The sequence below is a fragment of the Mercenaria mercenaria genome, chromosome 7 (genome assembly GCF_021730395.1).
Source record: "Mercenaria mercenaria strain notata chromosome 7, MADL_Memer_1, whole genome shotgun sequence".
NCBI classification, from domain to species: domain Eukaryota; kingdom Metazoa; phylum Mollusca; class Bivalvia; order Venerida; family Veneridae; genus Mercenaria; species Mercenaria mercenaria.
In genome coordinates this window covers 53456602-53479244 of record NC_069367.1, presented here as the reverse complement: position 1 = coordinate 53479244, position 22643 = coordinate 53456602, and positions in this window count along the sequence as shown.

Genomic DNA, 22643 nt, shown 5'->3' with positions numbered 1-22643 from the left:
ACGTACCAAATGCTGATAATTAAGATGTTCATGGTACCTTTTTGTATTAACCCTTATTACATCAACCAGGAATTATTTTATTTACACTGTCCAGTCTAACTATTTGTAAAAAGAGTAAGTGTAAGGCTGACATTTCCTAAACGCGTTTACCCCCTCTTAGTTTGCTTTACGTTAGTTACAGCCGTTCCAAGACGATGCACTTTTTTCAACTTTCATTTTTGTCCATATGTTATGTATATTCATTAAAATAGAGAAAAGTGGAAACTTCACAGGTCGCTCAACACGACAAAAACGAAAATGTTGCAGGCTCGGTTTGATTGAGCCTGTTCACGGACGGTAGTGGAAATGCATACTACCGTCTACGCCCTCTAGCCCCGGATTGAGCAGAACTCAACATTTACACATGCTAAAAGTACAAAAAGCAATTTAGAGACAGATGTATTCAAACGGCGGTGAACATGGAACCTTCAATGATACACGTGTTGAGGCGTGTAATTCCATGAAGAGCGGCGTTTTGTCCCCAGATAAAGTAAAGGGTTTGCCCCAAACGAGGAAACAATGGGCAGAACTAAACAAACTGGAATTTAGGAAGGGGATCTGAGGTTATGGAGCCTGCATATCACAGGAACTGTCAAAAGACAAAATTAAAAAGCAGGCACCATATCCAAGGGGTGATTAAACAATACCCAAGGCTATGAAAGCGGGAGTATTGGAACCACCCAGGCCGAAATGGTCATGTTGAGAAACTAAACAGTACCAATAACACGACATAAAAGTCGTGCTGAACGATCTGGGAAGATCGAAATATAACAGCCCTGATTGAATGTATTGTTAAGTCGTCTATAATGGTGATGTTACCTTCCTTCATTTCTAATGACTGTACACCTTTTTATACCCTCTTCGTTAATTTGAATTTAATTCCACTATTCGTGTTGGATAATTGAAGGAACATATCTGCTATATCCTCTACTACGCTTCCTATTTTGTGTTTGATCTACTTTGTTTTATGTGGCTCCGGCTGTGTTTGCAGTGGTTAATGCACCTCTGGATCTATTTTACCTCAGTTAGAACGTTCGTTGTTCCAACATATATTGTTTGTGTTGTCAATTTAAAAGAATAGCATTGGTATAAGGGTTGAATAAAAAATAGTTATAAAAATCGTAAGTATATGATAAAAATTAAATTTGAGCATTTTCCATTGGGCAGTCGATGACTGGGATGTTCAAAGGAATAGAATTGTTGCAAGGACTACATTCTCTACAGTTAGAAAAGTGAACTACAAGTTAACCTAATTATTATTTTTCAGAGAACATGGTAAAGTTTATAACTAAGCTTTTGATTAACAGTTCCTCATTTCCTCCTTTAATTTGAATGTTTCGAATCTTTCTTATTCATTAGTGAAATTTAATGGCTTTGCTTCCAATAAAACTTCTATTCTATACTCGAGGACAAATTAATCAAACGTTAGACGTGATTTAAGATTGATTCTACGTTCTCCACAAACAGGTTTAAGCTCTATAGTGGGGGTTTTGCCATCGACCTTTCCAAGAGGGTGCCCCACTGTGTGATTTTCTTGTTCGTTTTGCCCTTATGTGTTTGCTGTGTCTGTTTTTGTGTTTGCCTTAGTGTGCTAGTCATTTGCACGTCGCATGTTGTAGATTGCACTTTGAGGAGTCTTGGTTTTTCCAACGCGGCTTTTCCTGTTAAGTATTGATATTTGTTTTCTGTTTATTTTGTTTAGCTTATTAAAAGTTAAGCCCAGCATAGGCGTGCCATAAATAAAATATGATTTATATATATCATAACTTCTACAAATGTTTATTATTGTAATCCGCATGATGTTTAAAATAATTCCAGTGACAAACCAGTGTATCATAATAAATAATTGAATGACTATTCATTGTTCATTTTTTTTGCTCTATCACAACCTAAATGACTCACACAAGTTAAAAGTTTTATCATTTTTATATTGTCAAAATATTTAAGAATAAAGAAGAAAATGGACATCTGATTTTAGTACTGTAAATATGAACAGAGACATGCCTTTGCCATGGTCTTATTGCCTGAAGTCATAAATACGAAAACTAAACTAGAAGACTGTCTTGGAAGTGGCAGCAGTATTAGCAATAGGAGGAATGGGAATGGTGCCGTCTTACACTCATCCCAATTTTCATTTCAGTGAAAACAAAGTAAATAATGTGTCTACAGGTTGACGAAATGTCTTTTAACTGTTTATGCTGGAATAGGAAAGGTTTCTATGGGAAAACCGTTGATACGTCTATAATAATTGTTTCTCAGCACATTGACATTTGGTTTTAGTAAAACTTGGTCAAACCGAAACGTACTAACAAAAGTTTTACCAGACTATGATTTGCATTTTGTCTCAGATATTTAAGATGCAGAGCAGTGACGGGTATAGCGGTTTTTATTAAGGGAAAACTAAGCGAGTTTATTTCTTGTGTACTGTCTGACTAATTATGACGTATATTTGAAGTAATATTATTAAGAACTTTTGTAAATCGGAAAAGGGTCATATCGTTGGTTTTGCAGCGGCATATCGTTTACCAGAGAGCATTTTCTATAGCAAGGGTAATAGGAAAATGAGGCAGGAGAATATGGTTGGTGCTCAGTCTGAATAACATTTTCTTGTTCTAAGAAAGACTAAAAGATTTGACTTGTATGGACAGACGCACTGTCATAAATTAGCTATACGCCTTAATTTGGGCTTTATTTTGATAGACAATTTGTACAGCTGTGAAACAGAATATGCCTATGATAATTTTACTCTCAAACAATTGGTAAAGAGGGGTCACTGAAATTGAAAATAAAATGGTATATAAATAATAAAATCTTTAAAACCTTATTGCCACTTTTAGTCCTTTTTGTCATGATTGGGCTTACTAGACTGTAATAAAGACATTTCTTGTTGTTTATGCTTCGCTGGGGCTCAAAATAATAAACCCAAGTTTCATCGCATATGTTCAACGCTGGACGGTTACTGTCTAGAAGGCTATTTAAACCCCTTGATATTTCTAAAACCAATGCAAAACTCTTTTTCATGTAACTACAGAACTGCCACGGATACGACAAAATTGAGCAAATATCTCTTTTGAAGATACCCGCAAGGAAACCCTTGCTTTAACGTAAGCCCCGATGTTTCATCCCCATGTGCTATAACAGAATAGAAATAGGAATATATCAGGAATATATCATAATACAAACTGTTAAATGTAAATAAAAATACAAATTTAGTTCAAAGAGGAAACATTTGTTCTTGTACCGCTATAAGAAGTAATTGTTTCCTGTGTCGCATAGAGTGCAACTGAATGAAAAACGGCTTGTCCTAAGGCGTAACTAAACAAACACTTAAGAGAAGGGATCTCCTAAGCATAGTAATGAGTGTGTATTCGTAAGATTCTTGATCGTGGCACTTTTCCAGTTGTATCAGGTAAAATATTAAACGTTTTATCACAAGAGGTTTTGCATGTTTGTTGATTAGCCCTCTTACATTTGAATGTTACAATTCCCTGTCTGATCGTTTTTAACGAAATAGTTGAAAGCTGCCATGATAGATATTTCTTAAAGCCCATTGGGAGCAATCTGCTTCGATATTGGTCTGCTGTCGTGCTTCGTCGGGTCCTTTATGGTGCTTCTGCTACTGTCCCGCCTTCTGTAACAGCGTAGAGTACATGCCTGAATGTTTCGTTAACTAAGTCTTTTAAGAATATCCTTTGAAAGCATAGAACGCAACCAAACAAAATAATAGGATACTCGTTTTTTTCTTGACATGTTAAGAAATCTGCTTTACTCCTCATGCCTCTCTAGCGCCTATTTTGAATTCTATTATGGTACTTTTGAATGGACTCTATGATCCCAAAAGACCAGAATATTTTATATTGATTATTTACACCAGTATTGTTTGTTTTACCTATCGTGCCTTAAGTAACAAATGCGTTTATAAGAGATTCACCTGTCGGGTCGAGGCAGGAGGGGTGGTGGTGAGACTTTTATGTATACTGTTCTATAACCGGGTATAAAGTGTAGTGGTTTGTGTTGAATTAACCGGTTTATACAACCAGCGGCATTTTTGCAACTGGTAGTTCCAAGGCGTTATCGCGATATGAATTTTAAGCTAGTCTATATGCTTTACTTATCTATGTTTTTATCATGTTGTAGTGTAATTATTTGAAGATCCCGAGACCGTGGAACGATTTTTTACTGTAATAAATGCACAGTATCTGTATAATATGGGATTGGAGAGGTATACTCTCAGTTGTCTGTTCCAGAGATGAATGGACAGATGTCAAAGAAAAAATGAAATGAATGCTTTGTTCCAGTTGTACCAACACTATAACCCGCTCCTGATACTTTTCTGAATGTATTTGCGGAAATTCTAAATTCAGCTTAATATGTTGTAAATGTAGGGGTAATACTCCTGTGTGCACATAGTTGTGTTATCGCGAGTCTGAGGACATATTAAGTAAATTACACTGTGTTGAAGTCAGTTCAGAATAAACATATAGTTTACAAAAGTTACGTGCAAGATACCGGTCAAACAGACGACCATGAACGTTACATTTAATAAAACATTTTCATTAAACCTCGGCATGCCTTACTGTTGATTTGATTTAACCTGATCAAGTTAGAATATGTACATTGCACAAAATCTAATTTTTATAGTAAAGACATTAAATTGTTCTGATTTGTTTCTAATTTTTATACAGTCGACATCGTACTTGTGACCGCCTCTATTAAGCGATTTTTGTATCAAACGACCAGTCAAAATCCCTCCCGAACGTTTTCAGTATATAAATTTATTTCATTAAACGACATTTTTATTAAATGACTAGCGACCACATTAATGTAGTCCCGACAGGTAAAATATTCGACAAAAGTATCTATTAAGCGACCGGGTACCAAAATTCTACCGGGCATTTCTTCATCTGTGTAATTAGCGAGTACGTTTTGCACATGACTGAATGCAATTCACCTTTGTATCAGTCAAACTGTCAACAAACAATTTAGCCATAATTTTCACGGTTTGTGGACTTGGAAAAATGTTCATGGTGTTAAAATAGATTTTGAAACCATAAACATGTATGTTCATAATAAATACAGTTACATTAGCAGTTAAAAATAACTTTCCTTTTTATCTGACTGAAATTCATTAATAGATCACACCATTAAGAGACCACTTCTTAGCAGTCTTAATACAATGTCGATTGTACCCAAACTACTAATTTAAAGCAGTAATTTGGTAATTGGTATTCAAGAGTATATTTTAAATGTTATTACATTCGAAAGTAATCATCTTGATAAGCATTGTCGATTCATATCGTAAGGTAGTAGCGATGTGAAAAATAATGCTTTCATAGCTTTGGGTATTGTATAATTACCCCTTGGATATGGTTCCTGCTTTTTAATTTTGTCTTTTGGCAGTTCCTGTGATATACAGGCTCTATAACCTCAGATCCCCTTTCTAAATTCCGATTTGTTTAGTTCTACCCATTTTCTCGTTTAGGGTAAACCCAGTATGAATACATCTGCGGATGTTTCTAAATTGATTTTTGTACTTGTAGCATATGTAAATGTTGAGTTCTGCTCAACCCGGGGCTAGAGGGCGTGGACGGTAGCATGGATTTTCACTATCGTCCATAACAGGCTCAATCAAACCGAGCCTGCAACATTTTCGTTTTTGTCGTGTTGAGCGACCTGTGGATTTTCCACTATTTCTATTTTTGTAAATAAAAATATTTTATTATCATGATTACAGTCCCTGTATAGAGATTGAAAGAACAATATTTATCTAACTTAAAGGTAAATTGTTTTTGTGCTGTTTATTCAAGAGCGTCCTTGAACGTGAAAATATTTAACTAATTTAACGACAAAATCAGAAAAATGTTAAGGAAGTAATGATCTAGGCAAAATAGAGATGTAGACATCGTAGTAAAACAAGAGAGCAAAATACTTAACCCCTGTAATATATCAATTGAAAATGAATCCCATTTCGTGTTACTATGCCTTAAGGAGAACGTGTCTTCTAAGAGATAGCAGTGTATTAATACAACGTGTTTTAAGACAGGAGTGGGGTGTTGCATTATATCAGTTTTTAACCCTTATCATGCTGGACACGATTGATTCTGCCTTTGCGACCAGTGAAGATCATGATCAGTCTGCACAGCCATGCAGTCTGATCAAGACCTGCACTGTTCGCTATTCAGTCAGTATCTTTTTGTAAGCACCCCTTTTAACAGTTAATGGTACTGTCCAAATTGAAAGATGGACAAGTTCGTTATAGAAATTTAGCAGGGTAAGGGTTAAATCGTTTCAATGACAGTTATTCTGGAAAGGACTAGACTGCTCTCTCTCTCTCTCAAACGGAATTTTATATATCAGAGAATTGTATATTTAATTTTCTTCGTATGTAGGTCAATGTTTGGGTCGCTTGAAACCATGGATAACTCAAGCATTTTGCTCATCCCCTTGCGACCTCGAGCGAGCGGTGTTTTACTGTATGTAACTAGATACTGGATTACTGTGTATGCTTTTAGTACAAACATCGTAAACTAAGCATTGGATTAAAGTATATATTCTCTTTAGTATAAGTATTTGGAGTAATTACCTGACTGGTTTTTTAGTCATTGTCGGATGTTATTTGCATAGATTTCTCATTTGCGCCGATGCTAAATATTAATAAATAAATTGCCATGAATTGTGCTTACCCATCCCTTAGAATTCTACAGATGCTATGACACGAAAAAACATTATTTGCCTAATATGTAAATTTACAAATTATCAACTTTATATACCGTCGTTAGAGTTACTGTTTTCCAAGAACATGATTACTACTGTCGACAATTTCAAAAGGGCACGTATACGTTAAACGAACCAATAATTATCTGAATAGTGAATAATAGATAAAACTTAGACAACAATGTTAGTCTTTTGAAGCTCATTTCTGTAAGTACTTTTTTCTGTAAAAATATAAACTTAACCTGAAATATATGCGAAAATATTGATCTACAATAGCAGATAACGTAATTATTTAGATTAAAACAGGTGTGAGTCTACATTGCAACCATGACTAAGATCATCTCAAATAGCATATTTCTCGTACAAGAGTATTTTGATTACCCCTGGTGACTGTGGTTACTGTAATTGATAACGTGCAATGCCTCTCCCTGTTTACTTAAGTCTTGCTTTGATGACAATCGGATAATTAAGCAAGTCACGGTATTACTTTTGTACTTGCAGCACGGGCGTTTCTTCCTGAAAAGCACAAATTCTGTTTTGGTAGTAAATGTGAACACAATTTCTTTTAGCCATCATTTTATGCGGAGTGTATGTTAAGCAGTAAGAAATAAGAAAGCTGTTCTAGAATTGATCCGCGCTTTTCAACAAGTACTGTCCAACAATGTCGTTATAACTTAAATCAAGTAAATTCTTTAATATTTGCTAGTGAAAAAACAATACATAATTATGCTTTACTGCTTTATGCTTTACTGCAAAATTGGTGAATCAAAGTAAATTTGATTATTTTTAAATGAATGAACACGATGAAGTAAGTCGCATTCATGTCTGGAAATATTTTAATTCTAGGTCTTCAAAAATACATCTTCTTACGACAATAAATGAAGTCCTGCGGATGCTGTGTTCACAGATTATTTTACATTTTGGGCAGCTCAAACCCAAGGATATGAGTTGTTCCAGTAGTGAAAAGATGTCTGACCTTAGGCCTAATACAAGTGATTCGTCAAAGCCCTAAATGTAAATTAGATACGTTTCTCTGAGAAATACAAAATATTAAGATAATTTAATAGCTTATGGACTTAAGTCAGAAATGAAAGAAAATATTCTATCAATGAATATATGATTTTTTTTCCTTAGAAAGAAAAAAACGGATTGCTTGAAAATGTCTCAAGCACTAAATTCGACTCTCTCACGCATAAATCCAAACCCACAGCCCAACAAAAACAACATAACACTTGGAACAGCATAGAATATTAAACAATTAAAAATAGGCACAGAACAATACACAAATCGGTACTAAATAATGGGCCCTTCGTCTTAAAGCGGTCTTTTCGAAAAGCTACTGGATGCTTTAATGATTTTATGAGTACTCAACACCACGCTTTACTCTAGATTACTTTAAACACTAACCACAAGTTTAAGTAAGTTAGTTCCATGAGGACTCCGTGTCTACCTACACTAACTGTATTTTTATGAGTTAATCAGATTGGTATTTAGAAATAAGCACGAGCTCTGCAGGGGATATATTGCACAATGTTAGGAGCCCAATGTTAGTTTAACAAAAGAACGAGTACAAGCTCCTGTATGTAAAATTTGTTGTCATTTAGATACGGTTTCGTTTTTACTTCTTAATGATACACTTTTAACTAAACGGATGTGAAAGAAACAATATTGATTTGATCACATGCTCGAGTTTATACTGCAGTCATTAGGGATTTACTCATCATATGAATTTTAATTATCCATGTTATATTGTTGTAACTATTACGATTTAATGAATATGCATCCAATTGTTAATATTGTTATCTTTGATAAAACTTAAATGATTATTTAGCAATAACTCCAATTTTCATCGGAATTCATAACAATTTGTAACACACTCTAGACGAATGAACATGCCTCTGAAAATTTTTTGTGCTAGAATGATTCAAACGGTAATTTTGAAGAAGAAAAAAGCATCATGACGTGTTCTACTCGTTAATTCACGAGACTAGAATTCTTTAGCGTTGTTTCTATGTTTGTGTGATTAGAAGTGGTACTTGATCTCCTTATTTTGCCTTTTCATACAGCTTATGTAAGAAAACAAGATTCCATTGGAATTTGTGATACCGCGTTTTATCTGTATTTAGTTACACTTCCACTTTGATATACTTAGTTGCACACTCCACATTGACATAGTTTCTCCTGAACATTGTCAAATTAAGCTACTCCCTTCCAACTTGACAGATATTTGGGACTTTATTACCTTGAAATATTTAGTAACCTCCTCCCCTTGACATAATTATTTACTTCTCCACCTTGATATATGTAGTTTTCTCCACCTCATTGATATAGACTATGAGCCAGAAGGGGTTTTGCTCCCCCCTCCCCCCCACACCCAAGGGGGAATTTTGTGGACCATATTTTTTTGAAACTCCAATGTGTGGTGAACATTTTGGCATAAAGTTTGCAACTGGCGAGTGGGGGTTTTCTCCGTAACAACACCTTAAAATACGTTACCCTCAAAACCAATATTTTTTTCATCAATTTTTACAGACAAATGGTACTATTATGTTAGTAAATCATTTCAAGTTTGCATATTTTATTACAAGGTGTATACTAGATGCTGCAATTTGATTAAATTTCAATACCTAAAATGTGATGTTAAAGAAGAAAAATATCGGAAAAAGATACGTTACCCTAAAAAAACAACATTTTTGGCATGAAGTTTTTATAATTGCAAATTTAGATGACAAGGTAATTAGAAATTGAAGTTACTATTAAAAAGTTCAAAGTTCAGCAAAAACAATGATATATAGATTGCTAGTATAAGTTAAGGAAAAGCATACTTTTAGCGATTCTTAAAATGTAACGTCATTCTTCCAAAATATGCTAATTTTCAATCATACCTACTTCAAACATGTTTTTCATAAAAATGTTCTATCAATTTTATATTGACATTCTTTAGTTACATGTAATACAACTATATACTTATTTATCAACAAACCTCTAACTTGTAAGATGTCTTACATTGAATTCTACATTACATTTTACGTTACCAAACATACAAATTATATTGTATGTCTTCATTTTCTTTTAAACACACTTTATCAGTTGAAAAAATACAACAAAATAATTCTGTTCTCAACAGTATAGTTTTGCATTTCAAACTAAAGGTTTAACTTAAAACACTTATAAATATATCAAATTAAGTTACAATTTACGTTATCGAACAAACTAACTATATCTCTTGTGTTCTGTTACCTTAAATATAGTGTAGCACTTAGAAAAAGCATATCTACAATTCAATCAAAATATGTTTTAACATAGCTTTGCATTTTAACTTTAAACCCATGTATTTAAAAAACATACTACGTTACAATTTACGTCGTACGTTACCTAACATATAAGCTATACATTTTCATGTATTCTGTATTGTGAACATATACTTTATCTTTGAAAAATAGCAAACTTACAATGATTTTTTTTTGTTTTAAATATTTTGCTTTCAATTCTAAACACATTCTAGAACCTAATTTACATGGTCCATGATTACACCTTCACGAGAACACTATGCACCAAACACTTTTTAAACAATTGATATATATATATTCAGCTATTTAAGCACACTGTAGTGACATACTTATAATATATATAGACATTGCTTAACACAGTGCTCTATAAGAAGCTAAATTTGAAACAGGCTATCACGATATTTAGAAATCTTGTGCATGTTTATGCACACAAATTTTACATTTTGTTAACTGCTGTATGTTGTAACTGTGATTGTTTTAAATGTACAGTAGATTCATTCATCAACATAGACTTCATCCAACATGTTGTCAATCTCAACTTTATCCTTAAGTAGATATACCATGTACATGTATCTTTTATGGAGCCGGTATCCAGTAATGGTCATGACTGGAATACTGTGACTTTCTTTAATACGGTATGTATATATTGATGGTAGTTCAATAAGACAATTATAGGAACTGCCTCAAAATAGGATATTCTGCAAGTGAAATTAATTTAACTGTAGTAGGTAAAGTAAAGTGCATTTGATTGCCCAGTCTGAAGGCAAGTTCTTACAAAACTAACTCTTTTGATGGCAAATATGGGACTTTAAACTTTTATGGGTGAATTCCGTTACCAATTGACAAGTTTATGCCAGACAGAGAACCTATTTGATTTCCAACCTCAACTGGTTTCTAGGGAACCTAAGGTCAGAGACAAATAACACTATTGGGGAATATTGTTACTAAAAGTCAAGCCACTTGTGTGAAGTTCGGAGGCCACTTCCTTCCAAAGGTTTGTGGACCTCATACTAGCAACCCTATTCAACATCAACATCAGAAGCCCGCTAGAGTACTGCCCTTCAATCACAGTGGGCAGCTGCCTTTTAATGTTGGGTACCAACAGTCAATCTATCATTGTTTTATCTAGGTCATGAGGGCATTTGTCTAAGTCACGAGGGCATACAGGCCTGGTGGTTGCCATATTGGAAACCTTATTGTATTCGGTACCACCTTCTCTAACAGGGTTCCATCCTTCTACATTTAACCTAAGTGCATGTACATCAAGTCCATCTCCATGACAGCAACTATGGAACAAATATATGTTGAGCAATACTTGTTCTGCGTCGCAGACTGCAGTGTCGTTGTTTGGGGATCAGTGTCCTTCATGTCTATTTTACTAATTCCTTCATTCCGAGGTTGGTAGTTTACTCTACCCTTACTGTGCACATTTCGGGGGAAAGGGTTGGGTTATGACAACAATTACTGTATGGACCTTGCTCCTGAAACTATGGCTTTACACAATTATGGAAACATCGACTTGGAGGGGCTGGGTCTATGGGATGTGTTCAGGTCTCCTGTTCTGATGGATATACCAGTAGGGGCACGTTGTGCCAGAGTCTCATTTATTGGTCTAGTTTTGGCTTGCTTACCCTTACTCAGTAAGTGGACATGTGGATTTGGTTAAGTGGCGGCAAGATCAACTTATCTCCAGTGTGAGACTGCAGTCTCTAAAACTGATGGTAGATATGGCTGTGCAGCCTTTATTTAACCACAACATCCTTTGTACTTGGGTTTAAACACGAGTCCCTTCCAGATGGGTATTGGTATTTCGGGACCTGTTCCGGGACCTGTCTGGTTTAAGCAATAGAAATTCTTGGGCTGGAGGCCTAGGAAAGGGACTTCGGGTCTTGGATCATTTACTTTAGATCCTCGTTTAGATATGTGTCAGCAGAGGCGAAGCCCAGTCCAGCAATAGACGCAGAAACTGTGTCCATCTGTTTGAAGTCTTCCCGGCTTCCTGGGTATCCCAGGTTTATCCTTGTGAAAGATGCAGAAGCTATGTCCATCCGTCCGCCAAACTTTCAAGAAAACCCAAGTTTCTCAGATTTGTATGTTTTGCTAGGTATCTTGACTGTGTTTTAGAAATTTAGGTCAGAATGAGTATCCCATAGTACACATTAGTATGGGTATTCCAGCACGGTAATAATTTGGTACATTTCTCCGTGCAACCCAAGAGTTTATGAACTAATGCAGTATGTGTATCACCTGGCATACATTAGTGTCAGTATTATGGCCCTTGCTCTGGGTATCCTAGGGCCTTAATAATTTGGTTTTTTTTTTCCAGGCATCCCGGAAGTTTATGAACTTGGGTCAGGGTATCGCATGACCTTAAGTTTTGTTATTATAAGATATGTGTGGAATAACTGCTCCAGTATAGTAATTAACCATCCATTGGGGAATCCCGTCTGTTTTAAAAAGGAAGTACTTGTGGTCTGCTTCGCATTAGATGTATAATGGTTATTGGCAAAGCCTCCATGTTTATTATCCTGCAGGGTATCCCTGTTATGTCTGATTCTGCAAGGAATCCATTTGTGGCCTCCCAAGCCCTTATGACCCACTTTGTAGAACAGGGCTGGGGGAGTGTAGTGAGAATGTTGTTAATGGTTACCAAGGTCACCGTCAGAGGTCACAGGATAAACAGCAAATCAGCGAGGAGGATCGACATCACATGGCTAGGAGGATCAATCGTTTACGAGGAGTATCTCCTCTCGACCAGACTCTATTGAATGCAGTTGTATTTATCATCAACAACCGATATCTAAGGCCATCTGCCTTTTAGCGTTAGAAACCTCTTCCGCCCCTAATAAGCGTGTCGACCCTGATATAGTGAATACCATTTTCACTTCAAGCTCAATGTCACACTTAGTCGTCAGAGGTCATACCTTAGGACTAATATTGCTTCGCATTGCGGAGTCTATGTTATTTAATTATACTAATGATAATTATGATATGCAGTCATACTGGTACATTCAAAGAGCTATATATTCTTAATATACATTTAAATAATATTTCTAATGAATTATAAAATCTATATACATTTATTTGATAATGTTGTTCATGTCTGGTGATGTTTATTTATAGTCCAATGTATAAATTTTTTAAAATCCTAACCATATAGGTAATACCAAAATTTTAAATATTTTTTCTTTAACACATATTTCGGAAAGGTAACGTATCATATGTGACGTATTGAATAAGTTAACTCTAGGAACAGTTTTATTCTATATAAATTTAATTACTGAACTGTGTATTGGCCATTATCAGTATTTTACAACTTAAAAAATCATCATTGTTGATATATTTCTATGTTCTAGTAATTTCAAAAAGAGTAACGTAAGTTACGGATAATACATAACATCTGTTCACCTAAAATGATATGAACATATGATAATTTAAATTTTAAATACATAAACATATCTAAGTATCTTGTTTATTACGATTAATTGTACAACAGGCATGTTTATAATACTAAATTAACATAAATGGTGAATTAAATGAAAATTTGCATGGTAACGTATTTTAAATCTCCGTAACTCGTTAAAGCCCCAACGGAAACTTGCAAACTTTTGTCTGTGAATGCCAACTACCATAAGGTTTAAGAAAATCATAGTGCTGAAAATTCCCCCTGGGGTGAGGGAGGGGGGGGGGGGGTGAAAGGGGAGCAGGGTCAGTTGTCAGCTCAAGGTCTAATATATTGAGTTACCTCCTCCACCTTGCCTTATTTAGATACCCCCCTCAACATTGACATTCGTAATTCCCCCTCCACCTAGATCCTGGTAAGTTACCACCGCAGCAAGCCTGACCTATTTGACTACATATTTCATTCCTTAAGCTGGATGTGACTTTCAGCAAATCAACAAGGCAAGCCGACACTACCAAACTAAAGCTCGAAAAATATAAACAATATTAACGCCTTACTGTTTAAAATAAATGTTACAAAGTAAACAAGCAGCCTCTTTCAATCTTATATTCACTTAGCCTAAAATATACAACTAGAACAACATCAAAGGTGTTTTTGATAGATAATAATAAAAAAACACTGAGATAGGAGAAGACGGATCCCTTGTCTGCGGATAGCATTAACTAACATACAAGTAATATCTTAATGTAGAAAACTATTGTGCACGCCTATTATACTATAAAACTTGCACGAGAATTTGATCATATTTGTACAACTTGCCGCGGTCTGCTAAATTATGTACCAGCTGATACCAGTCCACCTTACCTTGTTCAAACACAATACTACTTATATGATATACTAAAGCCTACTAAAGATTTTGCACATTTCAATTGACTGCATTATACTATTTTTTTTCAGAATGGGATATTCAAATGGAAACAAAAAAGTTAACAATGACGATTTTTGTTGAGTTAAACCAGGGTGGTTCAAATTTAGTAACCCCCTTCACATTGACATATTTAGTTACCTCCTCCACATTGACATATTTAGTTATCCCTTTCACAATGGCATATAAACCATCTCCACCATATCGACATATCTAGTTATCCTCTCGACCTGTCTTCTCCATCATGCCATATTTAGTTATTCTTCTACTTTGACATATTTATGTACCATCTGCCCCTTGACATATTTAATTACCCCCTGCACATTGATAAGCAGCCTCTTCCAATATACAATTACTAAATGACAAATGTATTTAAAGATAGATAACAATACAAAAACGAAACTGAGATAGGAGCAGGTGGATAACCGCACGTTACACGCATTAGGATTTATAAAGTATTTGTACAAGTTTCTGCCGTTTGCTAATTTATTTTCCAGATGATACCAGTCCCCTTCACCTTGTCCAAACACAATACTAGTTTATTCAATACATTAAAGCTTACTAGATGGTTCATCAAGTTTACTTCTAATTCTATTGTAATCTCAAAATTCTGTTAATCACTGCATGATATTAAAGAAAAACATATTTTTAATGCACAATGATTCATCCACTGAATCGGTGTTTGTACCGGTATTTACCAAAACTGTAAAGCAAGACAAAAAAGATATTTTCTAATCATCCTAAAGGAAGCTTTATGTAAACAATTAACATTGTTGAAGTGTTCATATTAAACTAAGTGCATAAATCATGTAAAACAAATTGGAACGTAATGAAGGACGAGACAGACATAAAATCTCAGGAATATTCTTTTGACAGATAAACAGATGATGTAAATTATACTTGTCATTTTTAAAATACGCAACGCATAAATCTTGATTTAAATGATACACAAGGCAGTGGTCTACCAAAAGTTTCCTACTCACAGTTATATTTTAAAAGAAAATAATAAATACATTTTTTCGTCGTTTGCTAGATAAACGAGACACAGGTGAAGGGTTTGTGGGATTAATAGATGTACTTTAAGCTCTTAATCATACTTGCCTTTTCAGTTACAGTTAGAAAGATAATCTTTCATCATCAGTGTTTTCAAGGAAATATCTATTGATTGCAATTACTTTGATGAATTATTTCAATCGCGCTGACGAATTTCAAATTTAGATTCATCAATTGTAATCTAATATTTGCCTAAAATCAAATAAGAACAAGGACAAAAACAAGAAAAATGGCAAAGATAATAAGGCACTAAACGAAGTTTATTTCCTTTGAGAGACATAATTTGATTTAAGCCAGAAAACAGAACACATGACGCCATTACGCGGAGTCTTGGGAGATAAAATATCACAAACAAGTTTTAATCTCCCCAACTCATACATTTATTTTGTTTCTAGGCCTTACAAAACATGCAGGATTATAGCATAACCATTGATTTGTCACAGATCAATATTTTGAAAAAAAACATCAAATCAAAGAAAGCGCAAGGGAAACTATAACATTTTACTGAAATTGTTGACTAACAGACGACTTTCTATGAAAAAGGTTTAAACTGAGAAAATGAAATACCTACGTGTGACAGGTTGAGTAAGAGAAAAGTAACTTCTGCCTAAATCTTATACCTATGTGACGAAGTATGCAACAAATACAAGTACATCGTATAAACAACACGACTGTGACAACAATGTAAGTATGTTTCCAAAGAAAAAGGATAGAAACAACAAAGCGGGAAATAAACAATTTAAATTAATCAGAAAACTATGAATCATGGTATAAGGCTTTGTCTTTTGAATGAAGTGAGTCTGTCTACTCTAATTCAAAGGTTATTACACCTTTAGCCTGAAATATATTTACGTATTCAACCTTTGTTTCAACATATAGGCTCATATATATTTTTTCAGCATAGTATTGAAATAAAGAGAGAACCAATGGTAGTGTATATTTAGTGCAGCAATATATCGGGAAACGGTAGCCTTATCTCTAAACACTGCATGGTATTTGGTACATGAAATATGAATTTAATGTATCATTTCTGAAGCCATTTTAGATAATTTGTCGTTATAATATATTCTTTATTATATAGAGAATAAGAAAATTAATGAATAAATAGTGTACCAGAAAAGAAAAACAAGTAAAGGTAGGATTTAGCTATTAGTAAATAACAGACATTTAGACTCCTTCTGGTGTAACCTCCTTCTTGTGTAACTCGGGGAAGCATCTCTGTTTAAATTATGGGTATTTCGCTATAAAATCAAAATAGTCTCTAGTAGCGGGTTGTGAATGGTGAATGACTTTCAAATCCTCCTGGATTTTCTAAAAGTAGGTTTTTATGAAAGGATAACCTCTCATAAGAAAGAAAAGAATTATCCTCATATTGTCATGTCACTTTTATGGCGGCCATCTTGAAAAAACAATATGGCCGCCATTTTTTGCTTTAAATACCTTCTAAATGCTAAAGAAGAAGGGTTTAAATGCATATGTGTGCACAATTATCTTATTTTAAATGATACTTCTAAGCTCAGATACGATGTCAAAATTTGTTACCAACTTTATAGGTCATTTCAGCCATTGCATCTTGAATAAACAAAGGATTAGTTTTGGCCTGGTATAATGGCTAACTTATGATATGTGGTATATTAAAGATTTTTAAAACTGTGTGACAATAGTGACAATGTCCTCCACAATTTGGTGAGTATTCAAACAGTCTTCATTACCCGCACACTTAACTCGGTGCATGTATACATGTAATTGTTTTTTTTTACATGTACACCGCCTGGCACGTTTACTCACACCACAGTTACATTTCACTAACTCTGCTAAGGTATCGGTGGAAGCTATGTTTTCTGAGGATGTCAATACAGGTTGCATTTTCAAAATGTCATCATTTATTTCTCAACCAAACTTTAATGGATCAAGAAACACAGGATCAACAACTAAGTCTTGCAGGCAAATATTGGCTTGCAAATGAGACCGCAATATATGTTGATACCAAGCCCCATATGTCGGCAGCATTTTACCAATTCCATTCACAGATGATAGTGTTAAAAACATTTTCCAGCGCATATCACTTGGATTTGTGGCATTTAACTTTTGTGAACGTACAGGCTTACACAAATAGTCCATGCACTCATCTATTACATGAGATGAGGGTGAATCACCTTCTTCTGATTAAGCTATGGAGTATAGTTTCATCGCAGCATTCAAATAAACACTTCAGTGCAGTTTTCTTTCCCACACGATTGATGTGGCCTGTTGTATCTGACCCAGTAAGTGCATGTTATGCCAGTAGTGCCTTAGCTTTTTTCTCACCAATAGCGTTGTAAACATTTATTATCAAAACCCATTTCTTAGATTCTTTTGGACTAGTGAGGATTCGTGGATTATCGTCTTCTCAATAATAAGACAAGCCAGTCCGTATCTTGTGTGTAGAAGTTAACCGAAAATCCTGCCTGTACGATTTCAACAGGATGGAGGATCATGAGGGTGTCCCCCTTCTCTTGAAAACTAACAGGGGTGGTAGGATTTACATCAATATGGTTCGATTTAAAACTTTCCCTAGTAACTGCTATTATTCTATTCTTTGATGTTTGTATTAAGTTTTCAGCCAAATAAACTGTCATCCTGTCCTTAGTTTTACGATTTAAAAGAATATCATCTAATTGGTGTTTCATCCTCAACAATCGTTTCAATACTTTCTTCAGATTCATACCTAAGTATGTCCTTGATACTTTTGCTTCTCTCGTTGTTATCAAATAAAAATCTGGTGCAGTAATACTTGTTGGCTAGATTGTCAATGGCCACATGCGCGAACATTCTTGGAGCAGCCATTTGCAACAGATATAATAAATTATATATAATTAATAATTAAATATCTGCTATTATCTCTATCAGCTTCAGGTGGAGGTTCAGGTTATGTGTATCTAATTCTTCAAGTAGATGTTTCAACTAACTTTTGTTCTGACATTTTTTTCAAAGACCCATCACTTTTCATAAGTGTTTTATTTACGGAGTCGAATTCATAATTTGAAACAGTAGATTTAAGGTCTAACTGCCTGTCAGATTTGACAACTATAAACATTCTGGATAACAATGCCGTTGTTGTTGTATTCAACTGCTGTTGAGAATTATCTTTTGTCTTCTTACGTTTGTTGAGTTCACTCCAAGTATGCACCTTAACTTTTGTCATCCTGTCCAATACGTTTGTTTCACCATTTATCCTTTCTTTTCGGAGAACAGGTTTGTACAGGTACAGAATCCAGGAACACTGGTTAGGTTAACTGCCCGCCGTTACATGACTGAAATACTGTTGAAAAAATGGCGTTAAACCCAAACCAAACAAACAAACTAATGTTACCCAATCACTAGCACTAGAGTTTATGATTGGAAGTGTATGTTCCTGGTCAGAAATATTACTGTCCATAGTTTGAGATGTGATCAGGGAACTATATTCTCTCCATACAGGAATTGTTGTCGTTGGACCATTCTCCTCACTTGACTCATTTACAATTTCATGTCTGTTTATGAATCTACCTAAAAGCTACATAAAATCTTGGTTCTCAGCATGAATACTTTCAGACTCATGTGTTCCTATGCTGTAATCACTATACTTCGGACTAAGAAGAAGTCTAAGGAGAAGAAGGTTTAGGGTTGCCCTCAATATGGTACTCTTTCATTTTCACTACTGTTTCAGGAACATCTTTCAAAGCATTTGAGTTAGCATTTAATGCGTCAATTCGAAACTCGTTACGAATTGTTTCATGGTGTTTGTCATTATCAACGGTTTGATACACACTGAGAGCTGTACCATGAAAGGAGTTTTCGCCATCAGGAGTGTCAACTGTTTTGTCCAGTTTGAATCTGGATCATGTAGGATCAAAAACTAGGTAACCAGGTCAAATCAGAGGAAAAGCTAGTTAACACTGTAGAGGCCACATTTATGACCATATCTTAATGAAACTTGGTGAGAATGTTGATCTTAATGATCTATAGGTGAAGTTCAAATCTGGGTCAGGTTGGGTTAAAAACTAGGTCACTAGGTCAAATCAAAGGAAAAGCTTAACACTCTAAAGGCCACATTTATGAATGTATCTTAATGTTATACTTGATGATCTTTAGGTCAAGATCGAACCTGGGTCATGTTGGGTCAAAAACTAGGTCAAGGGGTCAAATCGAAGGCAAAGCTAGTTAACACTTTAGAGACTACATTTATGACCATATCTTAAGGAAACTTGGTCAGAATGTTAATCTTGATGATCTTTAGGTCAATAGGTCATGTGAGCGATACAGGGCCTTCATGGCCCTCTTGTTTACGTGTTTGGTATGACGCGGCCGGGGATTGAACCCACGGCCTCCCGCACTCGAAGCGGACGCTCTACCACTAGGTTACCAAGGCGGTTATACAGCTGCTTTGAGACAATTTAAAAACCTTGAATGTAGATAATAAACTTTTCAGACGCATATCATGCGTATAAAGACCACGCAAAGAAGTATTTCGCAAAGATATGTCGTATATAATAATTCACCAATATCTAACAACGTTTCAGCTATGGGAATTATTTTTGTCGATCTCTGAAATAAAAACGTGAATAGCTTCTTTTCTAGTTTCTGTAAGACTTTCATAGCATTTACGTATAAGAATACTCTATAACTGGACATGTTCCAATGATATCAGTTTCTTTTCATGGTAGTGTCAGGTCTTGACATGTCAATTACTTCCGAATAATGAAGTTGCTGTAACACATTTTGGTCTGCTTAAACTTTAACTTAATTTCATTTAAACTAAAATACTTTCTTGACAAGAAATAGATTTAAAAATCCGGACTTATGACAGGTTTATAAGACAGATTATGAAAATAAAAAATGTATACGTGCGAAATATGTTGATACAACATGTATTCTCTTTCAGAATTGAAAGGTGCGTAGTTTTTATGCCCCCGAAGGGAGGCATATTAGTTTTCAACTGTCCGTCCGATCGTTCGTTAGTTAGTTTTTTCGTTCGTCACAACGTTAACTTTTTGCATGAAGGCACTTTACTCGCGAACCACTGCACCCAGGACCTTCAAACTTCATGTGCTGATAGTACTTATTGAGTACACCACCCCTACTGACTTTGGGATCACCTGGTTAAAGATCAAGGTCACAGGGGCCAATGTTAACTTTTTGCATGAAGGCACTTTACTCGCGAACCACTGCACCCAGGACCTTCAGACTTCACGTGCTGATAGTACTTATTAAGTACACCAAACCTAATGACTTTGGGGTCACCAGGTCAAAGGTCAAGGTAACAGGGGCCAACATCAACCTTTTGCATGAAGGCACTTTACTCGCGAACCACTTCATCCAGGACATTCAAACTTTACGTGCTGATAGTACTTTATGAGTACACCAACTCTACTGACATTGGGGTCACCAGGTCAAAGGTCAAGGTCACAGGGGCCAACGTTAACTTTTTGCATGAAGGCACTTTACATGCGAACCACTTCACCCAGGACCTTCAAACTTCACATGCTGATAGTACTTATTGAGTACACCACCCCTACTGACTTTGGGGTCACCAGGTCAAAGGTCAAGGTGCTGTGGGGGCATTTGTCACCATAGTGACAGCTCTTGTTAAATTATGGTTCAGAAATTGCAAAATTTGTTAAAATAGGTTTTATATTAAGTGTATCTAGTCAAAACATTTCTAAACATAAAACTCGAACCACTCCTTGTCTTTTCACAGGATATAAAAAAACGCATGATATACACAACACGTGCACTTGACTAGGTATACACTTACCCACACATAATATTAAAACGTATTTATGTCTTATTCACAACGTTCGCGTCCACAAATTTAAAAGGGGTCTAATTAAATAATAACTCATAATTATTCAAAACTATAATATCTATACAATTAACTAATATAACTCCGCGCAGCTGCAATGTACTTGTGAGTCAAAGTGTTCTTTTAACGTAAAAACAGCTCAGCAATATACGAAGTAAATGAAATTACTTAATAAAGCCCTCTGACTCTGCGATATACACATTAGATCACACGAGCTTGTAAATAAAAAAGAGGTGGATTAGAACGGAAACCTTTTCTCTCTGTCTTCCTCAGAACGTAAAAGTAATGCATGTTATCCTAGGAAAACAGTAAGTTTTGTTCATTGTGATGAAACTGCAGCACACTTCCAAAAATTTTGTCTGCTTGTGAAAAAGATGTGTTTTATTTCTAGAAAAAAAGGACTGACAGCAAAATAAATGCCCTTCTAAATGAGCTTTTCAGTTTCATAAAACGTGGTATGTGTTTTTCAACACGCTATCACTAAGTCTTTCATTAGTGTCTGACCAAGCAACTGCTCTGAACAACAGCACATTTTGTTAAGGTCATGGTCTGCAAAAAATCACCCAATGACTTGGTATTAATAAGAGTGCAGGAAATTGGCAGTCTACGATATTCCTGTTCACCGAGTCTCCTTTTGTATTATTTGTGAATCCTTCTGCACGTGCTTTACCAAACAGAGTGCGGAAAAACAGCGTTAATGCGAAATTTCAAATTAAGTATTTTGATTATGTCTATCTATTCTGTTAAAATTTAAACTTTGTTACCATCGGTTCACAGTTCAGATGAACACTTAGTGTTTCAGTATTGGTCTTGTCGTTTATACCGCCTCGGTAACCTTTTTAATACGAGATTTCGAGCGTTCGATCCTTTGACGGGTCATACCGAAGCTGACGGTTATATCGATGTATCTCATGATGGTGCGTCATAACTGATAAGCGCACTGCGTGCTTTTTTTCACGCAATTCAGACACTACGACATCGTTAAACTAAAATTGAAGTAAACAAAGACATGATTTTGAAACGGGTGTTTCATATTTGAACAGTTATTACTGTTATAAATTGGTAACCATGCAGTTTGAAGAAACATGGGAAAGATGAAAGGGTTTTTGTATATTTGACGTCGTAGATTTATAAATAACTAGTATCTATCAATCATTTAGGATAAGCTGTAAGTTAACCTGCTGAACTGGCAATATATCTGAAATAATTAATACATGGTAGTTCAGGTTATTATTGTTATACAGTAACAAGAACATACCTCAGAACATACAGTCAAACCACCTGTGTTAAAAATCACCTGTGTACAGATATGGCTATTGTTGCAGTATTTAAGATAGATAGATCAGGAACTCTCGTAAATTTTTAACCGTTTTCTGTTGTCAAAAGGTTGATCTT